This window comes from Asparagus officinalis, chromosome 4 (genome assembly GCF_001876935.1).
Source record: "Asparagus officinalis chromosome 4, Aspof.V1, whole genome shotgun sequence".
Taxonomy (NCBI): Eukaryota; Viridiplantae; Streptophyta; class Magnoliopsida; order Asparagales; family Asparagaceae; genus Asparagus; species Asparagus officinalis.
The window spans coordinates 44,580,694-44,587,209 of NC_033797.1; positions in this window are offsets into that span (position 1 = coordinate 44,580,694).

A 6,516-nucleotide genomic window follows, 5' to 3' on the forward strand; every position below is an offset into this window, starting at 1 on the left:
TCAAATTCCATCTCTTCGGATCGCCCTTACAACCCAAATGACGACCGAAGAACAGCATCAAAAGCGCCTCGAAGAACTCGAGATGCTCGATGAAAAGCGCCTGGAGGCTCAACAGCATATCGAGTTCTACCAAGCCAGAATTTCTCGAGCCTTCGACAAAAAGGTTCGACAAAGGAGTTTTAAGGAAGGGGATTTGGTCTTAACTGAAAGACATCCTATGAACCTGAGCTCCAAGAAGAAGGGCAAGTTCGAGCCCAAATGGGAAGGACCGTTCGTAGTAGAAACAGTCTACTCAAACGGCGCCTATCGCCTAGTCACCAAAGATGGTGATCGGCTGATGATGCCAATAAATGGCAAATTCCTGAAGAGGTACTATCCTTAGCACCTTTCAGAAGGAGCTGATGTATCGGGAAGTTCCCGGAAGAATACCACATTGGGGTATTCTTAGGGATAACCTGGTCGGTATAAGAGAGATGAACAAGAAGTCCACATTCGAACCCCGAATGTTCTAGTTTGTCAGACTCTAACCCTCATCAGATGAGATCCAATCATTCGAGGGATTAATTTTCCCTCACAAAACTTTCATTGGTGTTCGATTACTCATAGTCTTCGCCACACATTCCCACTTGGTCAAACCTTACGACAGTTAGGACCAAAGCCAAAGTCCCCTCTCGATTCCTTCAACGAACGAGAGGTCCACAAATCGGGCGGTCAAACTTTCACGTAGTTGTGATCGTTCCAAATTTCTCACTTGGTCAAACCTTACGACAGTTAGGACCAAAGCCAAAGTCCCCTCTCGATTCCTTCAACGAACGAGAGGTCCACAAATCGGGCGGTCAAACTTTCACGTAGTTGTGATCGTTCCAAATTTCCCACTTGGTCAAACCTTACGACAGTTAGGACCAAAGCCAAAGTCCCCTCTCGATTCCTTCAACGAACGAGAGGTCCACAAATCGGGCGGTCAAACTTTCACGTAGTTGTGATCGTTCCAAATTTCCCACTTGGTCAAACCTTACGACAGTTAGGACCAAAGCCAAAGTCCCCTCTCGATTCCTTCAACGAACGAGAGGTCCACAAATCGGGCGGTCAAACTTTCACGTAGTTGTGATCGTTCCAAATTTCCCACTTGGTCAAACCTTACGACAGTTAGGACCAAAGCCAAAGTCCCCTCTCGATTCCTTCAACGAACGAGAGGTCCACAAATCGGGCGGTCAAACTTTCACGTAGTTGTGATCGTTCCAAATTTCCCACTTGGTCAAACCTTACGACAGTTAGGACCAAAGCCAAAGTCCCCTCTCGATTCCTTCAACGAACGAGAGGTCCACAAATCGGGCGGTCAAACTTTCACGTAGTTGTGATCGTTCCAAATTTCCCACTTGGTCAAACCTTACGACAGTTAGGACCAAAGCCAAAGTCCCCTCTCGATTCCTTCAATGAACGAGAGGTCCACTTTCAAACTCCCGAATGACCAAACCTTACGACAGTTAGGGTCATCTCGAACCCTCGCTTAGTCACAACTTACCCTGGTCGAGACTAAGACCGAGTCATCTTTTGTTCAAATGACCAAACCTTACGACAGTTAGGGTCGTTTGAACTTTCCGATTCTCGGAGTGGAGATCCCACTTCTAGTTTCATCCTGCGGATTCTGGAGGTGGAGATCCCACCTCGAGTTTCCCTCTTTTGCTGGAGATAGAATATAAAATTCTTCCTCTCCAGTTCTGAAGATAGAATATAAAATTCTTCCTCTTCAGAGTCAAATGACCAAACCTTACGACAGTTAGGGTCGTTTGAGCCTTTCGGATTCTGGGGGTGTGCCACCTCGAGTTTCCTTTCCAGCTGAAGATAGAATATAAAATTCTTCCTCTTTAGCACCGGGAGATAGAATATAAAATTCTTCCTCTCCTCGGACCTTTCCGATGCTCGGAGTGGCGACCCCACTCCCAGTTCATCATTCCGGGTGCTCGGAGTGGAGATCCCATTCCCAGTTCATCCTTCCAGATACTGGGGGTGGAGAATCCCACCTCGAGTTTCTTTTCCAGCTGAAGATAGAATATAAAATTCTTCCTCTTTAGCACCGGGAGATAGAATATAAAATTCTTCCTCTCCTCGGACCTTTCCGATGCTCGGAGTGGCGACCCCACTCCCAGTTCATCATTCCGGGTGCTCGGAGTGGAGATCCCATTCCCAGTTCATCCTTCCAGATACTGGGGGTGGGAATCCTACCTCGAGTTTCCTTTCCAGCGGGAGATAGAATATAACATTCTTCCTCTCCTATTTGACACAACTTTCAACTTCCAATCCGCGCACTTGGTGCATGGGGAATTTTATCCCGAATCCTAAGTAGGGATAAGTCAACACCTAACACGTGTTGCCGGGTAGCCTATTCCCGTGACAAGGGCAAAGTCTACGTATTCGAAGTCGTAGCATTAAGTCTAAGGGAGTTCATTCCTTTAGCACAACGTTACATGCGGAACGGATTTCGACAATCCGCATGCTAGCCCGATTCGAACGGTAATCGGTAAAGGCGTATCAAACCCGTTGAAGGCTGGGGGTTTGCCAAAAACCCCAAAGTCAATGCCTAACACGCGTTGCCGGGTAGTCTATTCCCGTGAGAAAGACGAAGCCTATGTATTCAAAATCATAGCACAAAGCCTCAGAGAGTTTACTCTCTTAGCACAACGTTACATGTGGAACGGATCTAGACAATCCACATGCTAGCCCGATTCAAACGGTGATCGGTAAAGGCACATCAAACCCGTTGATGGCTGGGGGTTTGCCAAAAATCCCATAAATCTGTCATTCGTAAGAAATACAGAGAAATCACAAAAAGAAGCAAATGCAGAGTTTCTATTTCAAGTCAAAAGCATACAACAAAGAGCTCATTAGCCCGAAGGCAACTGACGGCTAAGAATATGAGACTTTAAGCTAAAAAGTCTATCTGCATAACTCTGCTCAAGTCCCGCCTGCAGATCTGCTCGGGCAGATTCCTCAGAACAGCTCAAAATCTCCGCAGCTTCACTCTTCAATTTTAGTTCCTCCTGAGTAGATCCGAGCTCCTCGAGTACCTGGTCACGAGAACGCTCTAGTCCAATCAGGTCATCTGCAATAAGAACGGTTGATTCCTCGGCACGCTTCAAGGCCTCCTTCAACCTAGTCGCTTCCTCGCGATTCGAGTCCAAGGAGCGGAGTAACTCAGCTTTCTCCCTATCCTTCCTCGCCATGTTAGCCATTAGATGCGCAATGGAGCTCTCACGTGACTGAAGCTCACACCCGATGGAAGATCTCAGGTCACGCCACTGCGCCATCCTATGCTCCAACTCAGAGGACACGAAAGAAGAAGCCCCGGTAACCTCCAGTTCCTTCAACTCTCGTATCTCTGACTCCAGGGCGGCGAAATCAGCAGTGAAGGAATCAGCCAATTCCGGGTATCCTTCTTCCCTCATCATCGTCATGTGGCGAGAGAAGGAACGCCGGAACTGATCAAAGCTGCCTCCTCGGTGAAGAAGATCAAGCCATTATAGAAGGCGGTGAAGAAACTGAGGTCCGTACGGAAAGCCTCTCTGTCAGGATCGGTATCGACCAAAAGGTTATGGACACGCTCATATAGGGAAGATCGAGATCCTACAAGCAGAAACATAGAAGCTCAGTGGATTATCGAGTATGAAAAGGAAAGTCAAAAGGCAAGTTCTGAACATACCGACACCAACAGACGTCCCCTCGGGTTGAGGTCCGACAGGCTCTGGGAAAGCAGCAGAAGAAGGTACGTCAGCCCCTGCAGGCGGATTGCTCGTACCACTCAGCAAAGACGGGGAGGCACCACTGCTATGAAGACTTTCAGCCCCGGGAACTGTAGTAGTATCGGGCCCGACGCCTGGTCCTACAGTGACACTCCTATATTAACCAAATGGAAATTTGGATAAGTAAGGAGAATCGGGACAAGAAAATCGTATGCATACCTGCAATCCCCCCGTCCTCAGGTACAGCCGGGATGCCAAGAGTCATAAGAGTATCGGCCCAAGCGGCTGGTCCTATGATGACACTCTGTTATTAGTCAAAATGAAAATTTAGACGAATAAGAAGAATTGGGATAGTACAGTCATCTGCATACCTGTAGATCCTTCATCCGTAGGCATTTGAGGGATGCCAGGAGTCATATGAGAATCGGTCCTAGTGGCTGGTCCTATGATTGCACTCATATATTAGTCAAAAGACAGATGAACATAAGAAAAGTACAATATCCCTGAATCGTATGCATACCTGCAAGCCCGTCATTCTGAGGCAAACTGGATATGCCAGGGATAGATACCGGGCTAACTCCAATAGTTGACGCTGCGATAGTCAATCATTCATTAGTCAAATAAAAGATCGGGCAAGAGGAGGAGAATCAGATATGTACCGGTAGACGAATCATTCCCAAAGAATGGTCTCGCGGTCCCTCTGGAAGTTTGCTCAGCCAACATGTCAGCTAATAAGCCGGCATCCGGCTTCGAGAAGCTTGGCCCCTCCATCGCAACATCTGCAGGGTAACCTGAATGATGAAAGATGAGGAAAGCTCGAGAAGATACTTTCAGCAAAAACGAGAAGTCTTCCTTCCCCATGCTTGAGGAAAATGACATTGAATGTTGACGTACCTGAACAAGGGACTGCGGGCTCAACATTATTCATCTGCTCAAGGTCGATGTTTAGATCGATGCCCAAGGACCCGTCGTGAAGAGCATCGCACATTTGTTGCACAAAGCAATCCATATTGTCAACACCAGGGGACGCCGAACCCGGTGGGAGTTCGCCCTCCTCGAAGAAACCTGAAGCACAAAACATGGTCACAAATCCCCAAAAGGTAAACAACCTTGAAGCAAGAGCAATTAAATGTTACCTTCCCCTCCATCAACGGTGCTTCCTAAGTCCGCTCCGTAAGGACGCTGACCGTCGTAGGGCTTATGAACAGTCTTCTTCCTCTTCGGGGCACCAGCCCTCCGAGGACCAAAGGGTCGAACATGCGCAGGCCTATCACACGTTTCAACGTGTGTAGGAGCTGGTGGCTCATGATCATCGGCTGGCCTACCTAAAGTGACAATAGCCATTTCAATCAATGAATAAGAGCTATCATTCCATTTCAATAAAAAAAAAGAAAAAAAAAAGAGAGTTGTCATTTATGGAAAAGGAAAATTAAAAGAGACGAGACAAACCGGTATCGAGATCCCCTCTGCAGGTACCTGCATCCACATACTCTTCCTTGGAGGTCTCATCATCATCATCCGTAGGGAGACCAGCCATCATAGCAGCCCGGACCGCGTATTCGGACTGTAATTCTGAGAGGCTCCTCACATTGATGGACTCATATGCAGAAAGGAACCACTTGCAGCTGAGGAAAGTGATCAGTGGCTTACGCCGATATGAAGGGAGAGCGAAATGGGCTCCAGTGCAGCCCACCATCGTCCATAGCCACGCTCGTACGCCATCAATCAATCCTCCTTTAACCTGCAGGCTACGGCTCGGATTCCCAACATACAGTTGGTCATAACCGAATTGGCGAGCAAAGCGGCAAGGGAGATAAGGCTCTATGTAGCACTGGTTCTTCACCCGAAGGACAAGATATCCTACACGGATGTTCACTAACCACCGGAAGCAACCCGCATCAAGAATGGTCCGGTCACTTCTAGGTTTCTCCTCATCAACCAGTGTGTCGCCATAGCGACCTGAAAAGTGAGGAAAGCACTTAAAGAACTCCCAACTCTTGCGGACCCGAAGCTCTCGTTGAACATCACTGAATTTGCTCCCAAGCCATCTGCTCTGCTCCAACAGTTGCATGAAGGGGACAGGAATGTCAACAACGCTGGGTGCTGACATCAAGTCGGGACGGTGAAGAACGAACCACGCCATCAAATATGCGTAAGGGAGCTCAACCTTCGGACTAACAAGCTCAGCTGATGGTTCAGAACCCATATGTGTGAAACTGCTGACCAGACCCCTGAGCCCGCAATGGATGCTAGCAACCATTGCTGGGAGCAAGGAAAGCTCTCTCCCGTAAGCCAGCTGAACTGCAGGGAAGAGCACCTCGATGGGTAGAGCGTCAGAAGGCTGGTGCGGGATGACGCACTTCTTCAACCAAAGAGCAAGGTAACCTGCTAATAGAGTCCGGGGCCCAATGGACTTCTGTGCACGGCAGAGAAAAGAGCGAAACTTGGTCCCCGCAGGAAAAGCTCCCTCAGCATTGGCGATGGTGTAAGATTGAGCCTCAGCCTTTTCCAGCAACTCATTAATCGCAGAAGGGGTCAATATGTCTAACTCATGAACGGACTCGCCGGAGTTACCCTCCAAGTTCTGGAACAAATAGCAGGCAAACTGCTTCAAGCTGATCTTCTTCTTCGTTTTTGCTTGAGGAGAAGTCAGGATCAAGGAGGTGTGATAATGACAGGTAAGATCCCAGAGAGTGTCATACATGTCGGGAGTATCTTTCTTCATACACTCCAACTGCTGGTTCGAGGGGAAGTACTCCTGATACGGACAATCCCCCAT